The sequence below is a fragment of the Pelecanus crispus genome, chromosome 8 (genome assembly GCF_030463565.1).
Source record: "Pelecanus crispus isolate bPelCri1 chromosome 8, bPelCri1.pri, whole genome shotgun sequence".
NCBI lineage: Eukaryota > Metazoa > Chordata > Aves > Pelecaniformes > Pelecanidae > Pelecanus > Pelecanus crispus.
The window spans coordinates 47,405,071-47,432,063 of record NC_134650.1 but is presented as its reverse complement, the minus strand read 5'-3'; the positions used below and the strand labels follow the sequence as shown (position 1 = coordinate 47,432,063).

Sequence of the window (26,993 nt, the reverse complement as noted above, 5' to 3'; positions counted from 1 at the left end):
CTGTCTCCAGCTGCAGTGTTAGCAGGTAGATTTTTTTTTTTTAATATAAAAAGGAGATTTTATTCCATAAAAAGAAAACCTCTTTGCTTTAAAACTGTGCTCTGTTACTGCTTTAGTATTGCCTTAAATTATTTAAGGTATAGTGATGGTAAGGAAATAAACTTGTATGGTTGAGGGCTGTGATCTACAGAGAGTTAATCTCTCTTCCCTCTGAGGAAGCTCTGTGCATCATGTAAAGCATTATCTTTCATTTCAGTCATTGATTAACAGCTCCCAAACCTACTCTACAGCCTGCAAATCTTGAATTTTGAATAACAGAGATTACAGCTTGTAGTCAGAGTGGCATAATTTAGCCTCAACTATTTTATGCTTTCTTTGTTTGGTCAGTCAGCTTGAAAATTTACCTGTCTGTGATGAAAAAAAAAAAAAAACCAAACCAACAAACAACTGTACACTTTGCATGAGCTGAGGTTTAATTTATTTTAATTCACTGTTAAGCATGCAGAAGTCTGTTCTTGCGCCGGGGAGTTGGCAGGGAGCAGCTGCCCAGCTCTCCCGGCTGCCGGTTCGTAGCCGCGGGGTTCCTGGGGTACTCGTGGGCCCTCAGGTGCTGCTCGTCTCCCGGAGATGGGTCTTTTTACTTCTGCTCACGTCTGGTGCTTGTGACTTTTTTGAGATGCAGACTTTACAGGCTCGTCCTTTCCGCTGGTTTAATGTGTTATCCTGCCCAGGTAGCGCTGGGCATCCCGGCTGACGGAGGCGGCTGCTGCTCGCTAACGCAGCTCGTGAATCAGCGACGGTTTTGGTGTGTTTTGCTGCTTCCATCTGCAGCCCAGCTGGACGCTTTGCCCCCGGCGAGTGCCAGGCTCTCTGCCCTGCCACCCCTTGCCCGTGGCAGTCGGCATCCCGGCGAGAGGCAGAGCCGGGGCTCGGGGTGCTCCCAGGACCCGGGGTGCTCCCCGGACCCTCTCCACCCCTCCTCCGGCTGAGCCACGCTCATGCTGCCGCGGCGGGGTGGAATTCCGGGTGGTAGCAAAACGCCGCGCTGAGCAGACCAAAGAACTAAAACCTTATCCCCGCAGCTCATGGTATTTTGCTTTTTATCTCCCGTCTTGCCTCTATTTACAGGTAGTATTACCCAGCCCAGGGGTCGTCTTTGGGAGATGCCGCTACTGGGGACCCCTGTAACGGCGGTCTGGGTTTGGGACTGGGTGCCAGCGGTGCCAGGGAAGCCTGCCGGCTCTGCCTGCGCTGGGAAGCCACGATGCGGGCAGGAGCCATGTGCTTGTACTTTGTCACTTGCTCTAAGTTGCCCAGCTTGAAGAGTTTCAGTATTTAAACTTGAAAGAGCATGCGTTAATTGAAGTAATGCTTTGGAGCTAAAGGAACTCGGATGGGAAAGCAGCTACTTGGTGCGCGTTCCTGTTCAGTGTTGAGGGAAAGCACGCTTGTATAGAAGATACAACCCCGTGTGCTGGCTCACGGGGGCTTTTGGGAGCTGGCCGAAGCTTTAGCCTGTCCTTGCGGCAGCAGAAGCTTTACAATTGGACTCCAAAGTAATTTCTCCTAGAAACCGCGTGGGCTGTTGGGTGGTACGGTTGTCTGGGTTTTTGTTGGTGTCCCCCCCCAAGTGATCATACTCCTGTGCTCCTGATCCTGTTTTTATACATTTAACATTACATCAGCTTTTTATAATTGCTTCCCACCGAAAATAAACAGCAAGTGCTTTGGTGGAGGTAAAACACTATTTTATTTCAGTAGGAGATTGGGGAATCTATCGGTAAACAACACAATTCAGCTTCAAAGCCTTTTCAGCTAAAACGCATTGTTCATCCTTTGAGCCGTTCTGCCTCGCACCCTAATAAAAGTGGAAATCAGGCGTGGGGGATGGGGACGCGGCAGAAAACACAAGCTGAGAAGTGGAGATCAAAAGGACAAACAGAAGCAGAAGGCAGCGAAAGGGAGGCACAAAGAGTCACAGCTGAGCGTGCGAAGCCTGAGAGCGATGGAGAGAAAACGGCTATTAGAAAAGGGGAAGGAACAATGGGGCGAACATAGCACGTTTTTAGCTTTCATTTCGGTGTAACAAAGCCGCCTTCCACCAGCGTAACTCCACGGAAGCGGTGTCCTTAATTCATCTTGAAAATTGTTGGCTTGCTGCTCGCCGGGGTGCTGGCTGGAAACCGGCTTCGGCACAGAATCTGCCCCTCGCCGAATACGTGAATCTGAGCGGATGGACCCGTTCGAGGGCCGCGGTGATGCTTGTTTTCTCCCAGTACGTACCATGGCAAAACGTTTCCCAGTTTGTTTCGGGTTGGTGAGAGTTGGAGTCGAGAGGGCTGTGGGCAAGAAGAGCCGCCGCCAACAGCGGCTCTTTTCACTTAAATTGTGTCTTGCGAAGCCTGAACGCGCTCCCTAAACGCGCTAACAGCTTCTCCAGCTGATTAAACCAGTTCTCAAAACCTGGCAGCCTGCGTGCAAACCCAGCTTTGTTAGTAAAGCCCTCAAGGCTTTCAGCGCAAGTATTTATTGTAACAAATAATTTAGACTGGATCAAGAACGAGGAATATTATTTCTGTAGAGCCAGCAGTAGGTATTGCTTAGGCTAGCACCGGGCGAGAGGGCTGGCCCGCAGCGTGGCCCCCCGGCCGGCTGCGCTCCGGCACCGCGTGCCCCCGGCACGTGCGGCACGCAGGCTCAGTCTTGCCTTCCCCGGCTTAGCGGTGGAAGCTGCTTATTCCCTCTCCCCATCTGCCTCGCCCCGCTCGGAGCTGCGCCTTGCTGGGGGCTGATCTACGGCAGCCCCCGTTCCGGGGGTGCAGGGGGGTCCCCGGGGAAGGAGCGGGGTTTGTCCGGCAGACGGAGAGGCGACTGCTCAGCCTCCAGCGGTTATCTGCAGCCAGCGCCGCTGAGCTGGGGCTCGAGAGGCTTTCCTTTTCCGTCCGCACACGGGATGAGGGCTGCGCTGCTGGGGAGGCTGCTGCGAGGCGTTCTCAGGCGGGCGAAGCCTTCCCTTTGGCCGGAGGAGTTTCTAGACCTCGGCGTGATTGCGAAAATAATAGCTGGGCAGGTCAATGCGGTTGTATCCTGCTCCTCCCTTGCAGCCCGTGTTTGCTTTCCTTTGTTTGGGCCTCGTCTTGCTCCGACTTGCCTCCGTCAGCCTTGCTGGATGCGGCTTTGCGGAGCGAACGCTTCTGTGCGAGCTGCTCTCTACCTGGGCGCTTAATTAAAAGGAGGAAAGATGCGTTCCAAAAATACTCGGCTTTCTCGTCTGACATCTAGCGCGCCGCGCGGCTTGCTGAGCTGGTGTTTGAGAGAGGAAGCGAACGCAGCGTTCAGCTGACATAGCATCTGAATAGCCGTTTGGGGCCCAGGGAGCCCTAGTTCGGGAGGGGGGAGGGAAAGCGAAATGGATGCTGAAATCCTGAATCTGCTGCTTAAATTCCCTCTCTCCCTGGAGAGGGAGGGAGCGAAGTTCAGCGTTGCGTGTTTGGCTTGGCTCCCTGTTACCTGCTGTCTCCTCCTCAGCTGCGCGCTTGTGGCAGAGATAAAGGATGGAGGGTTTTTTATGGTGTGAGAAAGTACTTTTTCCTTCAGCAACATTTGCTTGTTTGTGGTTGAAGCGCATTAAAAAAAATAATCCAGCATTATTGAAGAACGAGTGGGCGAATAGCTGCATCAACTACCATGGTAACTTTCAAAGGGCTTCACCCATAACTGTCAGAGCTAGATTTTTAGTGCTATAGTGACTTTTAATGTAGAATAGTTTCCAGGCCATTTAATTATTTGGTCTCCTCGTTTCAAAACCAAACCAAACCAAACCCCTTCTTCTCTGGACTACCTTTTTGTTGATGTTCTCCTTTCTGCCCCGCATACGTCCATACGGTGGGGCCCCGTGTCAGGTACGTCGCCGGTGCTCGTGTCTCAGGTGTATCGGTGCTGCGGAACGCTGCTGGCCGCGCGCTGCGTTTCAGACAGCCCGTGGCAGAGGGTCCGGCTTGCGTCGTCCCTGTGGAAGGAAGCTCAGTGGTGGGTCTCGAGTCCGGCGGGGGACCTCCCTGGGGAGCCATCCCACTGCAGGAGGGCAGCGGGAGGGCTCCTGTCCTCCACGGCGCTGCGGTGCTGCCCGTTTCTTTCTGCAGGCTGGCCCCGTCCTCCCAGCAGCGTAGCGGGGTGTTGCCTTTGGGACACCTCCGCGGCCTCGTCTCTGCGGTGCCCTGATGGGAGCTATCTCCTCCCACCCAACTGCGGCAGCAGCCCACAGCCTTGGGAGCCTGGGCGTGCCCGGTCACCCAGGCGGAATTTGGCAGCGGTCAGACTCCATGTGCCATCCCTGCTTTCATCTCCCGTCCCCGCGGGAGAGCAGAGGCGGGTCTGCGGGAGCATCCGTGAAGCACATCTGGATGTGTGATGGCTGTGAGGCCGCCGTGTTGCTCACCAGCCTGCCCTGGCACGTGAAGGTCACCGTGCAAACCATACTCTGCTCAGCTGTCCTTATTTCTGCCGCTTTATACCGTGCCAGCAGGAAGAAAATACAGGAATAAGGGCATTTAGTGCTCAGGCATCGCTGATGGGTGGCTTTGTGGGAGCCTCCCGTGAATGGGCTTGGCGTGGCAGGTCCCTGGGCCTTGCACTCAAATTGGTGTCACGTCTCTGGGTGCGACCGGGTACTCTGAGCTTTGTGTTCAGTTATTTCAGAGTGCTTCGTGACACCGGGTTCGAGGCAGGATCGGCTGTAATTGCACTTGTAACCTCCTGCGTGAGGAAGACCTGCTTTCTGGTCATGTCCCTGACAGCTTCCTCTGCAGCACCACCCATCTTAGCTTTGCTCAGCATCCCAACAGAGTTTAAAATGGTTTCATTCTGAATAATTTATCTGCCGGGGAAAGAGAGAGAGAGAGAGAGATGGTGGGGGGAAGCGGGGAGCCGCTGGCGAGGGGCGTGCTGCCGCACGGGCAGGAGCGGGCAGCACGGCGTGGGGGCCGGGGCCCCGCTGCCCGCGGCGGGCCCACCCCCGGGAGCGGCGTGCCGTGCACGGCAGCCCCGTGGCCTCGCGGGGCTTTGTTGCTCCCGGCATTTGCTGCCGAACAAAAGCTCCGGGTCCCGGGCAGAGGCTCCCGTGGGAGCCCTCCCGCCTCCTGACCCGCCGCCCTGCCCTCGGCACCGCTTTGTTTCCCCGCGGGCCTTTTCGGCGCGCTCCCCCTCGCCCCGGCCTCCCTGCCTGCCACGGGTGCCTTGCCGGCCCGGGCAGCGGGCGCGACGGTCGGTGGTGCGGGCGGGTGGCCGAGCGGCGGCGCGGCCGGCTCGGCGGGCCAGGGCGCTTCTTTATTAATGGTTGCGAGCTTAAGTGAAGAGTTTCAAAATGGAGGCAGCTCTGCCTTGCCTCCCCATCGTACGGCGGGGGTATGCGCTGCCCTACTTCTCGCCGGGATCAGACAGCCCTTTCTGAAGCCGTACAAAGAGGTTTGAATGCATTAGTTTACATGGAATTAATCTCCAGATTCCAAACATGCTTTCAAGCTGGTTTGGCCTTATTTTCCTGCAAAAGGAGGCCAACTCCGCGTTGTAGGCAGTGACTGTTGTAAGTGAGAGTTGAGCTGGAGCTGTGAGAGACTAGCACAGGCACCATATTCAGTCCATTAAAAGGAATTTTTGGCTCACGGACAAAACAAATTGAAAAATCTCATTCTTTGTGTACCACATCAGCAGTGACGGAAAAACAGAGCCAGGTTGCGGGGCGATCCTTCTAGTAACCGCGGTGCCTTTCGTAAGGGAATTGAGGTCTGATTTTTGGTAGGAAAAGAATAAACAATTAAAATGTGCCACAAATGACTGTATAGAAAATCTGGGGTGAGGGGAGCGCTGGAAAAATGTCGTTTTCAGAGGTCAGGAGAAATTTGGTATGCTGAAGTAAGGTGAGGTGCTCCCCGCAACAGGTTGGTCCGAAATTCCCAGCGCTCCTTTGTCTGCCGCCGGAGCCGTGCCATCCAGGGAGGCAACGAGGAGCTCGAGCGCTCCCGTTATTTTTTTGGATAGCCTGTCATCCCTCAGAGAGGAACAGTTGTGTGGGGGTGGGGAGCGTCGTATTCAAAAGTGGGTGAAATGGCAGGGAGCCAAAATTCTGCAAATTTATAAGGAACAGCAAACACTGATTTCTTTGAGAAAAGGTCGGTGCGTTTACTTGTAAGCGCAGCCTTGGTAGGAGTGTGCGAGGAAATGGAAACTGTGCTCCACTATGCAGGTTTTTTTCATAATTTAACCGGGCAAAGATACACAAAGATGCTTATTTTGGGAGATTGTGGAATGTTTCTGTAATAATTTCAGCAAATTTTGGTTCACACAGAGCATCTGTAAGAGTAGCACACCCACAGTTTCATGTAATATGTTCTATTTGTTGAAAAAAAATTGCTTTCCCTTGAATTTGGAAGTGGTTTAACCCAGAAGAATCTATGCTGCGTTTTATTTTTCCTCCCTGTTTAGTATCCGAAATCTGCCAGGCCCTCGCTGCTTGCCTCATTGAGGAACGTAAGGCATTTCTGTCTGACGGTACCTGTCCCGGCTGCAGGTCCTGTGAAGCACACTGATCTCAGCTAGAGGAAAATAATTAGAAAAGAAACCGAGATTGTTCTCAAAAGGAAAGGGTTGAAATGAATGCCGGAATATCCCTGCGGGGTCTTCGCAGTGCACCTGGTAGCCTGACGTAGAGCTAATAACTCATATTAGGAAGACTTCATTTTGGGCTGACAATTTTTTCCCCTTGTTGACATTGAACGTGTAGAAGCACGTAGTGTTTGAAACACAATATGCAAACCACTGTATTAGTAACCGACTACATAACATTCCTGTGTTGCAGCTAGGCTGCCTACAGCGTGCTGATTTTATAAGCTCCTCCTATGAGCTGGCAAAGGGAGGACATGGCAGCGGTGAGCTGGAGTCACAAGAGAGCACAAGCGATTGCCTTTAACCATTTGCACAGCACTTAGGCTTCCAGCGGCCGCTGGAGTCCGTGGGCGTTTGCTCTTTCCAAAGGGAGGGAGATACCAGGCTTCTGCAGCTTCAGCTGGTGTCGTGTCTCTGGAACCAGGACGGAGTATTTTTGTATCGGCACTGGCGGTGCCGGCGTGGGCCGGCTGTGCCTCTCGGAGGCGGTCGGTCGTCAGAGAAGCGAGGGTTCGGGCACGTGAAGTCGCCACGAGGTACCGGGGAGGTATCAGCTGGTGAGCATTTGGCTAATTGCCCGTGGGCAAGCAGAAACCGGATTTATCTTCAGCAGATAAGCAATAGCAAGAAAACACGACAGCGTGCTTTACTGCATACAGGAGGCTGTTTTTTCTGTAAACAAGTTCTTTTGCAAAAATACCTGCTTTCAGGCAAACGGCAAGGAAACTGAGAAGCCAGGTAGCGTGAAAACGTTTGGCTTCAGAACAGGGTTCTTAGTTGGCCGTCTTGGCATAAAAAGGAGATGCTGCCACAAATTGCTCTGCCACATTAAAATGAATAAAGAAAAGAAATTCAGATCAACAGCGATGCTGGACTAGAGCGCAGCCCACTTGCTACAGATATATGAAGAAAAAGCCACCAAAATAGAAAATTTCATCATTGCTCACGGGGCGGCAAGAGCTGAGCGCAGCACGTTGCTGAGAGCGATTGCAATAGTGGAACAGGAAGTCTCCTCCCCCTCCCCGGGCTCCGTGCAGAGCGCTGATCAAAAGGATGTAGGGCTTGTTTACAAGATGCACGCAAAATATATTTGGGAAGAAATAGAAGGGCTTTACAGACCGGGATGCACTAAGAATACGTGACGTCATGTTAATGATATAGGTTGCAGTCTGAGGCTACAGAGCATGTGACCCAAAGTCATCTTCGCATTGAGGAGCAAACCAAGAAGGTGCCTTTCTCCGTAGGATTGCATCCGGTGAGCTGCTCAAAATACACGCCGAGAAGGCTTCCTGTGCGCCTGCTAACGAAAGCTGGTTGTCATGAAATCTTAATAGCCCTCCAAGGGAAGCCTCGCGTCCGCAGCTTCCGGAGCCAGCGGTGCTGCCATCCTTGGGGTGGTTTGTCTCGGGCCGAGCGTTTTGAGTAGCGCTCCTGGTCCTTAGAGGTGGGAAGGAAAGCGTTTGGCATTTGAAAGATGTCCGGTGGTTTTGAAGCCGCTTCAGAGTCTGGAGCGAAATGGCAGAGGTGTCGCTAGACGATGGATCAGCGACAGGCTCGCTCGTGTTTGCGCGTATAGAAACGGGTCGCTTTGGCGGTGATGATGAAGTCGCGTTGTACGGCCTTCAGCCTCGCTCACCTTCCTCCGCTTCTGTGAGAGCGGCACTTTCTTACCTCACAGGGAGTCTTAAGGCTTAATCCATTGTTTGTAAAGCTCTTTAAGATCCTTGTTTGGGAGCACTAGAATCTGGAGGATTAAAAACCATTTATTTTTGTGTATCTTGTACAATGTGCATCTCAAAGACGTTCCAAAGAAGGAGGAATCGTGAGCCAGAGGGAGATGGCAGGTCTGTAAGGTAAACACGAGGGAGGAAGCGGCTTGGAAGAACAAAGAAGGTAAAAGCAAAAGGCTGGTTCCCTGTTGCGGAGACTTGGCTGGAAGGAGGGCGAGTTTCCAGCCTTGGAGGAAAGGGCTGGATGTAGGAGAGCCGTCTTCCTCTTAATCCCATTTAAAGACCCATCTGGTCAGTGCTGCTGCCTCCTCGTGAAGGGCAGCGTGCAGATTTTCCCTCTGCCGTGTTTGTGCCCTTTGATCGTACGTATCGGGAAGCAGGAATCTCACTTGTCCTCGCCCGCTCTGTTTTGCCAGCTCTAAACTACCAAATAAGCTCGCAAGGATTCACGTCAGTGATCTGGACAAGGGTGGCTGTTCTAAAACCAGACCTAGAACGGTCGGTGAATGGCCCCGCTTCCCTCTCGCCACGCTGTCTGCAGGCGTGTGCAGTATTTGCCCCGGTTCCTGCTTGCACATCCCTGCCCTGCCCGTGGACCTGCCAGGGACATCGGTGAAGGTGCTTCCTCCCGGGGGACCCCGCTGCCCCTCAGGGGGGGACCTTTGCCGTGAGGCTCCTTGCATCTACCAGAAAACCATCGCCGGAAGCGTGGCCCCATCGGGACGTCCCTCCTGGCCATGGGGACCTCCCCGATGCCGCTGCCCCTCTTGTGAAGCCGTGCGTGTGCAGACATCGGCGCTCCCACCCTCGCAGAGGGCTTTGCCACCTTCCCCGTCCTCGTCCCCGTGTCCCTGGCGCGGTGCCGGTGCTGTCGTGCTCCAGGGCGGCTGCCGCAGCTTCTCTTCGTCTCCGGAGCCTCGCGTGCCAGGTCTGAAGCGCTGCAGAAGTGACCCAGAGCTTTGGACACAGGTGGTGCCTTGGCTCCCGTGGGGAAGCAGAAACTGGTGATTAAATTCTTTCCCCAGGCGCAGGCCGGAGCGTTTTGTGTGGGCGTGTTGCCATCATGTGACTCGTTGCATTTTGAACACAAATGTGTTCCCACGTGAACCTGGTTGGGGTCACGGAACGGGAGTGTTTCTGCTCTCCGTCGCAGCTGAACCTAAGATGGGGCCGAACTTTAAAGACTGCTCTGCTTGGGGTTTCTGGTTTGGGTGCTCACCAAAAGGTCTCCTAAATACTGGCGATGCTAGGAGCAAGCGTCAAGGCAGTGGTTTCCAAATGGCGTCCAAGCGCGCTCGCGACCCTCGGTATTTTGTCATTTGAGCCCTGTGATTTTACGGAAAGAGGCGAGCTCAGCGGAAGCGGCCATCGGCTGTGATGTGCTGCTCACCGGCACGCAGGGGAGCCCGGCGTGGGGCTGGAGGTGGCTGAGCTGTGCTGCGCGTTGGCGAGTAGGCGTAGGCGTGGCACGCGGAAATTCCTGAGGCGCGGGCGTGCTGGAGCCAGGGAGGGCGAGCGGCCGGTGCCAGCGGCTGGGTCAGGCCGGCGACAGGCACTGCTCGCCTGCACACGGCGCGCGGCAGCGTCGGGATGCGACAGAAGGGGAGCTCTGGCTCCCTGGGCCGCTGCCGTTTTCGCTGGCCTGGCGGCGTACGCTCGGGTTTATCCCAAACCCGGTAGTATTTCTTGTTCCCCGGTCCCCCCCGGGTTAGAGGCGCGCTGTGTTACGGGAGCCGCTGAAGATTATTTGGGGAGTAGGTGGGACCAACTCGCAGACTGGCTTTGCAATAGCATAGCTAACGAGATTAACCTAGTATTCACTTAAAAAAGAAAAGAAGAGGCTGGTTGGTTGAATGGGACCGAGGAGACGCATTTCATGCGTTAGGGGTTGGAAACAAGCGATTTAGCTTAGCCAGGAGAAAGCGGAGAGCATCTGATGGCTTGGAAGCCCGTCGGTTGCTGACTGCCAGGGTGCTGGGCGTATGTTCGCCTTCTGAACATCTGCTCTCGGGTCTCGGGCCGACCTTGCCTGACACCCCTCCGGCTCGCTTTGTTGCGGGATGTCTTTTAAAAACAGGGAAAAAGTCCCTGCCTGCTGGAAGTTGAAGCTGAAGAAATTCAACTGAAAAATAAAGCACCGGATTTATTCGGGAGGTTGCTAGTATGAGAATAGCTTAGCTTGCGGCTGTAGCGGACCCCGCGTCCCATAAATATTACGGTGCTAGGCTTTCCTGTAAATACTGTCTTGGTTTTGAAATACCTGCTGTAGTTGGTCCGTATCTGTAGAAAACGCAAGGAGAATTAACTCAGGGAAGTTCTGTCGCCTGTTGCGCTGTTTGCTGAGATGACTGCAGCAAGTCCTTTTGGCCTTGAAAACAAGTAATTTCATTAATTTGAAATATTTTCCTATTTTTGCTGTTCTTTCTTCACTTCTCTCCCTCACGTCCGTGCCTCTCTTGCCTGTTCCACTAATTGCTTCTTAAAAACCAGTTGCTTCACGAGGGCACTCCAGCTTACCTGGTACTGATGAAGCTGTGCTAAATCCCTGCAGTTCCAGCTGCCTTCGCGTTCCCCGCCCGTGAGCTGGTAAATCCGTGCTGGTTTCCCTGCTCCCTCCTGGTTCCATGCAGCCTCAGTGGAAAGTTATTTGGTGGGGACTTCAAGTGCCGTTGGAGCTCTAGAAGTAACATTTCCCTCAAAGTATTCTTCCTTTTGTTCTGCTTGATCTTGCGACTATTAAGTAGTTTTAAATAACGATTATTTTCAGTCCCTTGCATCCCAAAGCAGGGTAACTTTGAACAGGCACCGAAATTTTCTCTAGCGCGGTAGAGAAATAATTCCAAACTGGACATAAACTTTCTCTTCCCGGGGACCTGGTTCGCTGTACACAGGGCTGGCGTGCGTCCCCCCGTCCCCAGACCATTGCAGTGAATCGTCGTAAAGCAAACGGCAAATTGTGCACGTTACAGCAACCCGGTGCACGAAGAGCAGAGGGGGATGAGAGCAGATTTCCTCACGTACCCGGAGGAGTGGGAGTTGAACATTTCAGGAGAATTTTTAATTCCTTGGGGTTAATCCGTGGCACGTGAAGAGCCACGCCGGAGCTCTGCCTTCGGAGCAGAATTTTTGTGAAACTCCACTGCTGACACCGGGAGCTGCTGGCAGATATTTAAGTTTTTACTTATGTCAGATATAACCTTAGCCGATGTAAAGCTCTGATGCAAAGCGGCTCCACACATCTTACAGTGGGCAGATTCGCTGGGGTTGCTATAGCGAAAGGCTGGAGATGACTTCAGGAGTTTAAATTAGGCCTGCGTGCTGGTAAACAAGGGCTCTGCCTATAGTACAAGCTGCTGCGGCATTTGACGGCGCTTGTGTCGGATGGGGTGGGGGGGTGGCGTGCGTCGGCGCGCGGGGAGAGCGCGAGCGCTTGCACAAGCCCGTCAGACCGAGCGTGCCAGCGGTGTGCCCGCGGAGGAGCGGGCAGGTGCCAGGGGCTCGCCGTCGCGGCGGGGTGATGCTCAGGAAAAAGAGAAGCTGGAGGTGCTGGTTGCATTCAGAGATCTGCCGCCGATTTTTTGTGAGTGAGCAAGAGCCAGTTCTTCCCGGTGCCTGAGCCTCCTCCCTGCTGGGGTCCGCGGGGTCTGTGCCCTGCGGCTTCACCCCCTGCGATCCAGACCGACGGGCTGGAGATACCGCTGGCTGTACTATCCAGCCAGGCTTTTATTGTCCTCTGCTCCTTGACTTCATTACGTCTTGATCTCTGTAACCTCTTTAACATGCGTAAATACTGAAATTAGATTATCTTTAAAGAGCCCTTTATTAAAAATGTACTGACCTTCCTAATCAGAAGAAATGTTCCCGTAGCTGTTTTTCTCCTTTTCCTGCATTTCGACAAGTAGCGAGGGCAGAGTGGTGAATCATCTCACCAGGACGACAGCTTGGGCTGAAAACCGGGCAGGTTTCTTCAGACGCCGCGCCAACGCGATGCTCCCCGCGCGGCACGTTCCCGGCACCCGCGACGCTGGCCCCTCTGCAGCACGGGAAGGTGGGATTGCTCCCACGGGATGGTCCCAGGGACACGTACCTCTTGCTGGGTTTGCAGTCTAAAGCAACTCTAAACCTCGTTAACCTGCAGCTTGGTGGCCCTCGGCGTGGCGAGCGCGGTGCTGAGGGCCCGCTCTGCTCGGCTGCCTCGTGACCGAACTTTCTGGGCCAGCAGTTGCAGCCGCGGTCGCTGCGAGCTGCGTGCCGGCAGCCGCCAAGGGGTTTGCGCGTGGTGGGCACGGCTGGCTGGTCTCTGGTGCATCGGAAGGCGGCCCCGACGAATATCCTCGTCCCTTCCCCTCCCAAACCAGCCCTGGGTCCGAGCAGCTCGAGGTGACACGGGACCTGCACCCCAGTATCGTGCCGGTAACGCCGGTCGGTGAGGCCAGCCCGCCGTCCCTTCCCCGGGGCTTCGCCCTGCAGACCTCCCGCTGGGGAGGCTGGTCTGAAGCCGAGGGAGCGGCCGAGCAGCCGCGGCGGTGGGCTGCCTGCAAAGCCTTCACCGGGCAGAGGGGACGTACCTGAATTAAGGCTCTTGGGCCCTGCTCGGGGACTTGGGGTCCCTTGCAGAGGGAGGGAGGACCTGCCGCAAAAGACTGGCACGCGAGGGGCTAAATTGCAAACAGTTTGAAGCCTTCTTTCGGTGCGTGCTTTTCATGAGAGCTTTACGGTTATTTGAATCTAGTATTTGTTGCGGAGAGCAGGGGCAGGAAGGCAGGCGGTTTCCCAGGCGAGGCGGCCGAGGCCCCGGTGCCACCTGAAGAGCAGATGGGTGCCGTGCCATGCCGGCGGCGCCGTGCCAGCGGTGCCGTGCCATGCTGGCGGTGCCATGCCGGCCGTGCCATGCCGTGCCATGCCAGCAGCGCCGTGCCGGCCGTGCCAGCGGTGCCGTGCCGGCTGTGCCATGCCGTGCCGTGCCAGCGGTGCCGTGCCATGCCGTGCCGTGCCGGCGGTGCCGTGCCGTGCCGGCGGTGCCGTGCCGGCCATGCCATGCCCCGGCGGCCGCGGTGCTGCCCGTCCCCGGGCCCTCCGGTCGGCATTGGTATTTCTCCTGCAGAGCCGTTCCCTCGGAGCCTGCGGGCAGCTGTGCATACTTCTGCCTGGGATCCTGGGTTTCCTTAAGGGATTGCTGGAAACTCCCCACATCCGCGGGGTGTTTATCGCTTCGGAGCGGATCGCGGGATGAGCAGGGTGGTCTTAACTGCTTTGGCATCGGTAATTACTGCTGGAGCTGATGAGCCTTTCCTGTACGGTTCTGGTGGAGCCTTCGGCGTGCGAGGATGATCAGAGAGGGTTTGGGTTCCCCCCCCCCCCCCCCCTTGTAAAATATATTCCAGCTCCAGTTTGTAATGTGGCGAGAGGGGGAGCGAGGGAAGGGAACAACAGCATTAGCGGATGTAGAAGTAGCTGGAATGAGAAGCTTTTGTGCCATTAATAACAGTCCTGGCTGGCAGCCAAGGCTGGGAGTGTGGGATTAGCCTGAACAATCAAGACTGCAGGATCAAAACAAGGAGGCAGGAACAGCGAGGTCACGCTGCTGCCATCTGCGCTGCCGCAGTGGTGGGAGGGAGCGGAAGAGGGGGCTGCGCTGGAGGAGCGATGCCGATAGCGCAGGCGGCGGGGCGCCCGCCGGCTCCCCAAAACCGGCCCTGCGCCGCTGCCGCCGCGCTCGGGGCTTCGGGCTTCGCCTCCCGAGCTCTCGGCAGGCACCGCCGGCGAGCCCGGTGTCATTTTTAGGAAATGGCTTCTGAAAAACAGAAGCGGCTCGCTGGGGCTTGGTCGTGCACTCCTGCGCTCCGGACTGAAGATCTGAACGGCGTTTGCGGCTGTGGGTTTGGGACGGGGTGTCCTCGTGCGACAACGCCGATAGCCCGCCCCGGCGCTGGCGTCGCCGCCGTGCCCTTTGCCAATCCATCTGGTGACCGGGGGGTGGGGAGAGGTCACCGGACAGATTCGGCTGCAGCTTTGCTGTGGGCGAAGGCAGCCTGGCTTTCTGCACCGCCGCTCTGCCGGGGCGCGCGGACCTCGCCGGGGCTGTGTGTGCTGGTTTGCATCACCCTTGTAAAAGGGGGGACTTGACATTCCTGCTGAAAGATGATTTTCGAAGCAGATGGAGGCAAACCTTGTTCTGTTTCACTCCGGTCTCCATCAGCTTTTGCTGAAATACCTTCCAAGAGTACCAGAAAACAAAATCATTCGCATCGTTTACGTTGTTTCTCCTCTCTTTTTCCCTCTGACCTAGTAAATCTTACTGTCCTGCAAATGTAAATACAAAAGCTGAAATGCAATAGAAGCAAAACAGTGTCCCACAAACAGCCTCCCAGCTCTTGCTAAAAATATCTCTGTGCGGTGCAGTAACTCCCAGGCATTCTTTTGTCTGACTGCTTTTGAATTCCCTAATTGAAGTTGGTTGGAGGGCAGTGCACCAGTTTCCTGAATAGCTCAGATGTTGATTGTGAGTTAAAAAACAAGAGCAAAATTGTTTTTCCTTTGTGCAGCCGTGCTTTTATTTACCCCCCCCCCCCTTTAAATCTCTGTATTTTTACTTGCAATTTTATTTTGTAAGAGAGCTGCATTAAATACATCTGCGGCGAAGGGGCCCAGGAGGCAGCGAGCGGGAAGACACAGTTTTCAGTACGTGATGCCACGTGCGCGTTGGAGCCAGAGTTTCGCTCCGTCGGAAACGTCCAGGCTGGCGCAGAGATGCGGTGCAAATGGAGCTTAACGTAGTAGGAAGTGTTAATAATGGCTCCTAATTGCCTACTAATAACTAAATCTGTGGAATTTGGCAGCAATTGGGATAGAGTTTTCTCCTGCAATCTGTCCGTTCCCTCCAGAAAGAACAAAGTTGCTTCTTTGACACACAGCAGCGAATCTTAAATTCACCGAAGGTAACTGGGGAAAGTTTTCCAGATTCCGCATGGCCTCCACCCCTCCCCAGAGCCCGCGAGGGTGCTTCCCTGGGCGAAAACCGCCGCGTCGTGGTCCAGGACTCCAAGATTTCACAGAGGAAGATGACGAAAAGCAGGCTGTTTTCCTTTTTTCTGGTTGGTTTTTTTCTTTTTTTTTTTTCATTTGAACTTAGAGAAACGCAGGCTCGTTTCAAGTGTTCCCGAAAGGCTGCTGGAAGGACCGTGTGCGTGGGTGGCTCGCCCGGCCGTCCAGGGACGGCTCCCTGGGCTCTCACGGGGACAAGGAGGAAAAGTTTGTGACCGGTAAATTGTGATAAGCCACGGCCGGTCCAAGAAGCTCCCCAAAATATCTGTTGGGTAAATGTGATAACCCGGGAGTGCTCAGAGCTCCTCTGTGGCCAGTAAACAAACACAAATGTTGCTTTCGCTCGAGCCTCAGTAAATTAAAGGTTTGAAATTGTGATGGAGATTGGAGAGAAGCTGATTTCAGATGCTGTTTCAGGAGCCGGGATTTATTCAGGCTCTCCGTGGCAGGAGACGTTTCCTAGCTGCTCAGCAGCAGCAGCAGCAAAACAAGCACAAATTTTTCTGTCTTCAGGGATAACTGCAGTGAAGCATGCGAGGGGGGAGGGCTGTGCCGCTCGCTGGTACCGAAATACCTCCCCATCCCCCACGCACGTCAACAGGCCCCGAAACTTCCCCGGCGCGCGGGGCTGGGTGCTGGGTGCTGGGTGCTGCACCCGCCCGCAGAGCAGGAGCAGGGACCGGTGCCTGCAGCCCCTGGCCTGGGGGGCCGCGGGGGAGCCGGGCTTCTCCGGCGCTTTCCTTGGAATTGGAGCATCTTCATAGCTCGACACGCACAAAAATAAGACGCCAAACGGGTGTGAGCTGGCAGCCTGCTCGCTGGGTTTGCTGCCTCTCGCTCTGCTGTAACGCAAAACCAGGAAAATGCGTCTGGGGGAGCCTGGGGCACGTGCGGCGGCGGGGAGGGCGACGTCCTGCCTGCAGGCACCCCGCTTTGGGGCACGGCGACGGGGAGCCCAGGTGCCGGCTTCCACCTTGCTTTCCTTGCCCCGCTTCCTGCAGGCAGATGGACTCTATAGGTGAGAAACACCCTTATTGTCCAAAAATCTCCCTTCCTCTCCAAAACCACAGCACGGCGGGTGCCAGCGCCTCCGGCTCGCGGGAGAGGTCGGGGCATGGCCGGTGGCCTTGGGCAGGAGCTGTGACGGAGGCAGCGCGCCGGAGCCGGGCTGTCGGCGCTGGGGCAGGATCGCAGCGCTGCGGTCGCATGCCCTCCTCTTAGCTCCTCGGTTAACGTTTAACCTATTTGTGTTTCGGTACCTCGGGTTGTTTGATGTTATGGGGCAGTTTGTGCGGCTCTCGGCACATCTGCAGCCTGACGGAGGGGTACTGCTTACCTGCTGCGGAGGAATGTGAAGAATTTCATGGGGAGGAAGATGAGATTTTCCCTTTCCCAATGGAGAGAAACTAAGTCTGGGCGGGTGACATTGGAATGTTTTCTATACGCGGGCAGCTCCCTGCTTTGGGAGCCTGTATGTTAAGTTTCCACCTGGCCAAAACATTTTCGCTCTGACTGTAAACCGTAGAGGGGAGAGCGCTCAAATGGAAAAGTTGACGCAGCCTTATCTGCGGTGCAGCCTCTGCACGAGAGAGGAATCTGAGCCCTGGCTTATGTCAGGCTTGAAGCTTTCCCCTTTCCTTCCAGCAAACTGCATACCGCTGCCTCGGAGCCGTTCCTTCGTTGGGGGCACATCCTTCAAGGAGCGTAGTTTGGTCAAGAACACAGGTCTGCGTTCATTTTAAATAGATGCCGAGTTCCCCGCTGGCTTCCTCTGCTACCTCCTTGCAGCAGCCCGGTGTCTTTCGAACGGTCCTCCTTGGAGTGCTGTGGCATCGCCCTCCCAGCAAACAGCAGCATCCCTTTTCCAGAAACTTTAGCCCTTGCCTTCAACGTGCAATTATTCTTGCAGGAGACATTCAGGTCATCCGTTCCCCTCGTGCAGTAAGTGACGCTTCTACAAATGACTGATGCTTAACATAGTCAAGGGTCACCTTACCCAGCTCTCGGTGCCTAAGGCGCTCATTGCAGTGTGCGTGAACGGTCTTTCAAACTTCCTGCCGGCTCTGCTGCCGGCAGTTCATTAGCAGGAAAAAAAGCCTGGAACTAAATTTGCCAGCTGTGCCCAGACCCCGTTGCTAGCGCGGTGGAGCCGTCGCGTCTCTGCCTGGTGAGGTGGGAACCACCGCCGGAGCTCACCGTTCCCCTTGCACCGTAACCCCGATAACTGACCCGAAACGGCGGCTGCAGGGTCAGGCTGACATCTGGCACGCTGCCGGCACCGCTGCCGGGAGGGGAGGGAGGTGGGAGCACCGGCTGGAGGGGAAGGAGCTGGAGGAGGACGGGAAGGGAGGGGGAAGGACAGCCAGGAGCTGCTGAAGCCGCGGGGTAAGAAATTAAACTGGAAAAGGGGCAGAACAGAATGCTCGGTGATTTTTGCGAGCGGCCAGCTGCTTCCAGAGGGTGTCTCAGGGCTAAGGGCAGTGCTTGTTTTCTAGCAAGACGCTGCAAATGATAACGGTTGCAGTTAATTGCCATGTATCCATCACGCCTTGGTTTTCATTTGTCTCCAGGCAGGATGCGTTTGCAGATGAATTTGGAAAATAGCTGAGGATCAAATGTTGTTTTTTGGTCTTTGGCACTGAGTATTTTGCTCACTGTTCATGTGCGGTGATGCAGATCTGCGTGTGTATTCAAAGTCTGTAGCTAATGTTACAATTTCCTTCCTGCTATGAGCTTCTGTTTTCGATGCTCACACCTTTCTGGAAACCTCCTTTCAGGCTACGATATTCCTTACTTGGTTTTGTATTAAAGGAATCGTTCTGTAAGGGTTGAGAAAAGCCTTTTAGCTGTAGGCACATAAAGGAATAATACCCTTTTCACCTGTTAAAAAAAAAAAAGCAAACCCACAGACCAACGTTTCAGGAGGCTGAGCCTGCTACAGTCTTGGCCCGTGTGTGTTCTGTTGAGGAAAAAGCATTTCCCCAAGTGGAGAAGCGTTTGCTGCTGAAGCAGAGGTGAAGGGTTGACGGCGTGTTGTCCTGCTCGAAATCCCGGTCCCCAGCTCTCGGGGGCGAGGACTCCCCTGCTCCCCGCTTCCACCCCGTGCCGCCCAGCGCGCCGGTTTTGGGAGCGGGGCGCGCTCCTGGCCTTGCGCTGCGGAGGCGGGGGCTGTCCTGCTCCGGCGGCGGGTGGGCTTGGTGCCCGGGACGCGGCCGGATCCAGCCCGCCGTGCCGAGGGAGATGGGGAGGAAGGCCACGGCGCCGGGCTGTTACCGAGATCGCCACAAACCGGCTGCCTCCGATCGGGCGCTCCGAGCGCGTCGCGTCCGCAAACGGGGGCTGGTGCTCGTGCAGAGCACAGGGTCTGCTCATTTGTTCAGATGGGAATTTACTGTTTTAAAATGGCTTTGATTATCATATGGAAGAATTGTTTACTGGCTGTACATGTGCTTTGCTGTCTCCGTCCCGTGCTTCGCCAAGAATAGAAACCAGAGCATTACTCTGCGCCTCTTGCAGCTGTGGCTCTTGAAAAACTGGCTTGCCCGAATGTTTTGCACGTCTGTGGCTGCGTAGGCAATGGAGCTGAGGTTCAGCGCTGCCACTGCTCCGCTCGGACCGCGAACCGGCCTTCCTTCTTGTCCTGGTTTCGGCTGGGATAGAGTTAATTTTCTTCCTAGCAGCAGGCATAGTGCTGTGTTTTGGATTTAGTAGGAGAAGAATGTTGATAACACACTGATGTTTTTAGTTGTTGCTGAGTACTGCTTATGCCAGTCAAGGACTTTTTCAGCTTCCCATGCTCTGCCAGGCGCACAAGAAACTGGGAGGGGGCACAGCCAGAATAGTTGATCCAAACTGCCCAAAGGGCTATTCCATACCATATGGCATCATGCTCAGTATAGAAACTGGGGGGGGTTGGCCGGGGAGCGCGATCGCTGCTCGGGAACTGTCTGGGTATCGGTCGGCGGGTGGTGAGCAATTGCATTGGGCATCACTTGCTTCGTGTATCATTATTATTATTATTATACTGTTACTATTAGCATTACTATTTTACTTTATTTCAATTATTAAACTGTTCTTATCTCAGCCCAGGAGTGTTTCTCACTCTCACTCCTCCGATTCTCTCCCCCATCCCATCGGGGCAGGGGGAGCGAGCGAGCGGCTGCGTGGTGCTGAGCTGCTGGCTGGGGCTGAACCACGACACTTCTGAAAGGACTGTAGATAGCGTGTGCAAGCTGGTACTACAAAAATAAACTTTTCATAACCTCCCTTTGTTTTCTGTAAATCCCCCCAGACTTGCAGGTCTCCGCCATCATCTGTAGGCACTCGGGAGGCCGTCCTCACCGCGCTGTTCTCGCCACTCTCTTTAATTGCAGAGGAGCCTTTTGGGTAGCCTTTAAAAATCCCTATCACCGTTGCGCCGTCTTCATTAAATGAATGGGGCTGTTGTACATCTGACAGCTGCCATTTTAATGCTGTGGTATTGTATTTCCTTGCAGGAGGCTCAACCTCACGAGGCAGATTAGGACTGAGAAAATCCAGGTTCCATTAGAAACCATTGGAAATGAGTTCCCAAGTTGTTCTAAGGTAAATCAATAATGCATATAATGTCCCTGGCTGGACTTAGTGACCGAGCCAATGGTTCGTTTAACCACTTTTTTTTTTTTTAAAAGCACTTTCAAAATCATTCCTGTTGAGACTTCTCACTCTGAATTGCTGTTATGAAATTCTCAGGCAGCATTTGTTTTCGAGCGCTGCCAAAACTTTGGTAATTTGCTCATCCCCGTGATTAGGAACCGTAGTCGCTGCTGCAGCGCCGAGCCTCGCGCCGGTCCCGAGCTAGCCGCTAAATTCCTGCAAGTTTGGGAGCGGAGGATGCTGCTCGGCTCGCACGCGCCTCCGCTCCCGGACAGACTGCTCGCGTCCCACGTCTGGGTCCCGCGTCCTCAGACGGTGCTGCGTGAGCCCGCTGCCTGGCGCGTCCCGTGCCCCTTGCCGCCTCCCGGACCGTGTGCGTAGCCGGAGCGTGCTCCTCGCCGGAGGCAGAAGGACATTGCTTTGGTTACGACCGCTCCCGAGCGCTCCGTCACGCCTCCTCTGCTGTTTTGCAGAGCGATCCTGGAAGGAAAGAGGAATTTGGTTAGAGAATAATCAAATCGAGAAAGATGAATGCTTTTCAGTGTGGCAATAACAGGTTTTGCTAATTTTTTAATTTATTTGAAATTAGCTTTAGTAAGTGAATTGTCCTTTCTCAGAGCAAATATTCCAAACTCATGAATCTCTCAAGCTAAATATGATAAACAACCACTGATTTTTTTTTTCCTCTTCTACTTAGGCTGATGCTTGAGTGAGGTGAGGAAGATGATGAGCTTGTAAACGAGCGCAGGCGCGCCGCCAGCTCCAGTGGCTTTCCACGCTGGCGCTGCTGGGTCGCTCGGCACCACGAGCCTGGTCGGGTTCAGGCGTGAGCAGGCTGTTGCGTGTCTGTCGAATGAGCCCGTACAGATTTGTGGTGAATCGGTGCATTTTTTTTTTACTAGATAACCGCTTTGTGTCACATGATAGTCATCTTTTTGATTCTGTAGTATAGGTACCTTGCAACAAAGTTTATCGTCTCGCGGAAACTCAGCCTTATTTAACTGTACTTGAACTGCCAGATATTAAAATAATGTCTCTTGATCCACTTGAATGGGATAAGGCTTGGCTTGATACAGGGCTGTGGTCTTAGAAAAGCTGTAATTCCTTGTCCTCCCCCTCCGGCATTGATATTACTGTCAGATTTTTCTTTCTAGCTGTGGCAAAGAGAAGATTGAGTTGCTAGAACAAGATCTATTTTGATTACTAAAAATCTTAGCGCTGCTAATTTAGTCAGCTAGTACGTTACAAATGTAGGTTCTCTGTGTTCAAACTGTTCTTGGGTTTTTTACTTAATAAGTTCTCCGGATAGTTGCCATGGAAATAATCCTGGCTTCCGAGAGGATCCGAAGGCCCTGAAGATGCTGGCGCGTGGTCGGCACGCTCCAGGCTCGGATCCTGGTCAGCACCCGGTTTTTTGCGGTGGTGCCGGCTCTCGGACGGGAGCCAGCTTGTTCCTCCCATGGCTGTTCCGTTCCCCCCTTTTCGGCGCTTCGGGCAGAATTCTCCTCGTTTTCATAGCACAGGAGAGTTGAGGAAACCACTCGCTGCTGGTTTTCACTGCTCGAAGGTTAATTACGGTTTTCCATCTTGCGTTTGCCTGAGTCACGCTGATGTGAAAGGGGTTGGCTCTTGCCGTTGCCTTCCCTGAGCCTCCGTGGCTGCGCTGGGGTCTGTGCCAAATTTAAGGAACTTTCCCTTGCTCTGCTCCCGGAGCGCTGGGTGCCTCCGGACGGTGCCGGCCCCGGCGGAGCCGCGGCAGGAGCCTCTCCCGGGCCCCTGCTTGTGCCGCGGAAGAACCAACCTGCTTCCTCGGGGCCTCTGTTTTCTTTTTCAACAACTTCCTTTTTGTGCAAATGTTGTGTTTTTCATGAAATTGCCGTGCGTTGTTTTCAGACACGAGCGTCGGAATTGTTTTGTACGTCTAAACCAAACGTGGGTACTTCTTGTTGATTGAAATAAGACAGCCAGTCCTAATCGCAGGAAAATTCAGGCTATTTTCCTGGCTTCGCAAGACTTAGAATAGAATCATCGAATCGTTTAGGTTGGAAAAGCCCTTTAAGATCATCCAGTCCAACCATTAACCTACGCTACCAAGTCCACTCTAAGCCAGTCAAGGGTAGACTAGACTAAAAAATGACTTGAAAAATGCCTTCTTATTTAAGCTGGAATTGACTTTAGTTTGAGGCATGGGACAGAGATTTGATGCAGCATACGGGATATTTGAATCCCGTGGGTCAGCGGGATGGGACCACGCGCAGGAGGTGCAAAAGCAGCAGCTCATCTTCACGTACCCGATTTTTGACGGCGCGATTTCCTAGGGAAGCATCTCTTGCAGCGGCAGGGACCCTGGAGCAGCTAAAGTTAAAATTTAATTCCTTTAATACAGATATCGGGCCAAATGAACAGCGTGTTTAAGAGCGTATTTCAAAGGTCTGAAAAGTGGTCATGGTAGGTATAATTTTCGGGCGAATAGTGGAAGAGGTGCGTTGGCGAGTTGTAGGGATAAAGCCTTGAGAGCCGCTTTCCTGCGTGGTGGGCCAGTAAATATTTTAATTTTAATTTAATTTTAATTACTTTTAAATTTTTTTTTTTTTTTCTGGAGAGCTGAAGCGCACTTTCTCCTTCCCCCCCTCATATTTACATACATTATTGAATAGCTCTTGCTGCGATACGTAGGAAAAGGTGTAACGCAGCCTGCCCTTCGTGTGGCACGGGAACAGACGCGGAGAACCCCGTCGCGCCGCCGACGTCCCACCTTCCACCTCCCCGAAGCACGCCGTGCGCTTGCCCTGAAACACTCCGTGTTTCAGTCGTCCCAGCGACTGGTAGAGTCTCAAAAGGCAGATTTTAAACAGCCGAGTCAGCACTTTAATGAAGATTATTGAGACCCCCACCGGCTCGCTGTGAGAGCTCACCTTCCTATGCCGGCTCGGGGAGGGACAAACGCAAGCGACGGTCCTGCATCCTTTTGCACTGCTCTGGGTGTATTAAATTAGTGAGCAGAGTGACAGCTGGGCAGGAGGCTGGGAACAATGAAGATAAAGTTAGCTTTCAGCGATGTGACCCTCTCCAGGCTGCGCGCCAGAAGACTATAAATAATTGATAGGAGCAACCACCCTCGCCAGCACGCTAATGTACAGCGCGGTTCATACAGCGAGCGGAGCCGCATTACCCATTACATCACCGCGGCTCTCAGCCCGGGCTCTCCTATCAGCAATGTAATTTTACTGCTTTTAAATAATAAATTGCACTGGGAGTTGAAATACTCCTTCGCCCCATTCAAGCCTACTAGGGTGTGCAACTACACAAATGAATTTTACATATGGTAAAATAAATTTTGTATCGAGCTTAAAAAAAAAAAAAAAAAAAATTTCTTGCAGGAGGAGTTTAGTCCCCCGGTCTCGCCCGATACCGGTAACAGGGGTTTAGGGTATCAAAGGCAGGTGGTTCCAGCTAGTGACTTTTGAGCTGGCTCGGTATCTGGAATGATTTTTTTTTTAAGCTTGACGTGGGGTCATTGGCCTAAGTTCACGGGTAGTTTCAGGGGGTAAAGTTCTCCGGTGTTGCAAGTCAGAAAAATCCCCTTGGCTGTGGCCGTTCCGTGCGAGCGGCGTGCGCGAGCTCTTGGGTCCCACGGAGCGGGAGCTTTCACTTTCAACGGCTGTAGTTTTTGAGCGGTGAAATAAGCTTGATGTAACCCAAAACCTGATTTCTTTCCCCGAAGTCTTTAGATAAGTTCTGTAACCTCTGCTTATCCACATATTTGTCTGGAAAAGCTAAAACGCACTTTGACTGCTCCAGGCTCTGGGGATGGGGGGGGACGGGAGGGTCTCTGTGCACGCGGGGACACTTTTTTGGTGGACCCTTGCAGCTTGTTATGCTCATTTGTGTAGGTCTCCAAAGATGTTGAAAATATGAATTTTTTTTTTTAAAAAAAAAAATCATACAACTGCTATACTAGAATCTGCAAGCATCAAAAATTGTCCAGAAATTGGGCGGATTGCGGTGCCCCGTTCCTGTTAAGTTCGTGGCGAGTAAATGGAGAAAGCACACCGCAGAGCAGTCAGCTGTTAGGAGGGAAGAAATGAGTGAGATTTTGGGGAAAGCGCGGAGCAAGGACCTGCGGCGCGTGACCGGAGCGGGCTGGCAGCAGCGGGACACGAGGGTGGAAGATGCCGAGGATGATGCAACTGCAGCCGGTGGGGCTCGGTGCGCGGCGGGACGGTGCGCTCGGCCGGGTCGTGCCCGCTTCCAGCGTTGCTGAGGTGGGTGCTGATCCGGGAGCGGTGTAGGGAAGCACACAGCGTCATGCAGCGAGACGGAGAGCCGCCGGCCGGCCGGTGCTGCCGGGAGCTGCGCTGGAGGCGGGCTCTCGGACGTGGTGATTTAAGTACAACCAGCCTTGTTTCTAGGAGAAATAAAATGTCAGAGTGGTATCGTAGGAGATGGCTTAATTTGTTGAAAGAAGGTCAGGAACAGATTTTGGCCTAAGCCAAATTTTTGATGCTTGCAGATTCTAGTGTAGCAGTTGTATGATTTTTTTTTTAAAAAAAAAATTCATATTTTCAACATCTTTGGAGACCTACACAAATGAGCATAACAAGCTGCAAGGGTCCACCAAAAAAGTGTCCCCGCGTGCACAGAGACCCTCCCGTCCCCCCCATCCCCAGAGCCTGGAGCAGTCAAAGCCCCAAGGGTAAGACTAGAAACGCGTTTTGACAAGGGCTTGCATCCGGGTGTAAAACTTCTTCTGTGATCCCTCGCAAAAACTCCTCTTTGCTCACCACCGAGTATGAAGTAGATGTTTGGGACCCTCTTCCAGGAGACATCTGTCCTGTGTGCGCATCTTACAAGTGTCAAAATCTGCGCAAGGTGACTGTGAAGACGGTGGTTTTCACACCTTCTAGAGCAAGACTTAAAAGAATTGTTATTTCCAAATGGGGAAGCGCGCGGTGTTGCAGAGCTGTGTAAGAACGCACGGGCTGCTTACGGTGGGTTGAAATGACTGACCATTTAGCTATGCAGTTCCACGGGGAGATGGTGTGATAAATCGTGAGTAACTCCCTTCCCTGTCCCGCGATGCTCTTTGTCTCCAGGCACGTGTGCACCACTTTCCGTAGGGTGTTGGAGCGTCTGCTTTTAAAGGCATAGGTCCCTGAAAAGAGGGCGAACGCGCGTGCCGCTTGTACAGTTTTACGATGTCTCTTAGCTATCCTTGAACGTCAGGTTTGCCCTGCGGTTAAACCGTAGCTCTTTCCAGAAGCGTCCAGGTGTGCGTCACCGAGCTGTGCTGCCGCGGGGCAGCGGGGCTGCCGGGGCAGGCAGCAGCCGCAGCTCCTGCTCGGAGGCGAGGTGGGGGTCCCGGGCTCCTCCGGCACGAAGCCACGCGCCGCGAGGCCCACGAGGACGCCGGCACCAGCCTTTCTGTGCCCTTCTTAAAGCGAGACAGCCGGCCGCTTGTCCACCTCCTACCGACGCCGTAAGAGCGAGTGCAGCACCCACAAGCTGCCGTGCCGCGGGGCCTGGCGGGGGGCAGGACGGGCTGTAGGGAAGGAAGGTGTTTTCCAGGGGTGCTGAGCTGCATCCGCATCTCAGCGTCGCGCGTGCTTCTGACAGGACCGTGCGGTTATCCGGCAAAAGTCTTCGGACGACAAGGTGATGCTTGTTGCCTCCAGCCGCTGAGCGTGCATATCCCTGCAAAGGTTTGAGGTGTTACCGGCTTAGATTTGCAAATGCTCTGGACGTAGGAAAGCTTTTATAGGGCAGTAATGTGTAAAATACTTTAAAGTGTCTGTCGGTCAGGCTGCGGGGTGATCTGACTACCTGGCGGCCCTGAGGCGGGTCGGTCCCTGCTAAGGCAGCCGGCCGGCCGGCGCATCACTGCTGGGAGGCCCCGACTCCCAGGACCAGCGATCCAGCGATGCCGGGCTTGCTTCTTCCCATCCTGAGAGCTCTGCCTTACCTTCCCCCAGCTCAGCAGTACCTCCATTGCCTCTCACAGATGTACAGCTCAGCAAAAGCGTTCAAAATGCTTTAAGACTTTGGCCAGCTCCCGTTTGGAGTGCTGGCCGGTCGGAGACGTGATGCTCGTACAGGAAAGCAGCTCAGCCCGTGCGAGCGCTGTTCAGCGTCTCTCTCGTAACGACGGCACTGTTGGCATCGACGGCACTGTTGGCATCGGCTGTTCCCTCGGGCGGCGGTGACAGGTCGCTTCGTGGCCAGGCAGGAGCCCGGCCCCGCAGGTGCGCTGGCTGCACCTGGGGGACAGCGATTCTCGTGCTGAGCGAGCGATCCGGAGTTTTAGGACTTCCCTCTGAATCTTCCCTCTGAAGATTTGACTCCGAAAGCGCTGAGGTACACAAACTGTGATACGAGCTGTGGAGAGGGGACTTCCAGACGAACGCGGTAGCTGATCAAATGCCAGCCGGGCATCCTGGAGATCTGCGAGCAGGAGGAGGGCAGGAGGCAGGAGATGCTGCCCACCAGCCGGCCCCGCGCCGGCTGCCCCCGCCTGCACGGCCCCGTCTCCCCCTGCGCCTCTCAGAAACGGCGTCCTCCCCCTGCGCCTCGCCTCGCCCAGCGCTCGGGCAGGGGCTTTGCTGTTCTTAGCACCTCGGCAGAAGCGCTGCCGCTCCAGCGAGACGCACGCGGGAGCCTTTGATAAAAGGAGCAGGGGAGTAACCATGGCGGTCTCGCTGAAACCGGTAACCATGGATTACAGAAATTAAAGGCATAAAGCAAATAGCAGGATTATCTTTGGCGTGGTGGTTTTCTAGTGAACAGGAGGCACTACCCGACTTCCACGTTTAGGTGAGGCACTGTAAATTACCTGTAGTTAAAAAATAATGCTAATTAAATTCAGAGGCAATAACGATTAACACTGCTGCTCTCAATTCACTGAATTTCCTTGCAACTCTAATTGAC

General features: G+C 54.1%; 1 protein-coding gene across 2 annotated transcripts in view; it reads left to right on the top strand.

The window, feature by feature from the left end:
* The window catches only part of ANKRD11 (ankyrin repeat domain containing 11), a 136,007-nt gene that overhangs the window by 39,371 nt on the left and 69,643 nt on the right, over window positions 1–26,993 (top strand). The window contains exon 1 of one of the 2 annotated variants that reach the window (XM_075714845.1): window positions 19,983–20,018. The exons of the other annotated variant lie outside the window; for it this stretch is intronic. The gene's annotated coding sequence lies outside the window, so the exon portion shown is untranslated. Of the gene's footprint in view, window positions 1–19,982; window positions 20,019–26,993 lie in introns of those variants that run through there. 2 annotated transcript variants of the gene reach the window in all.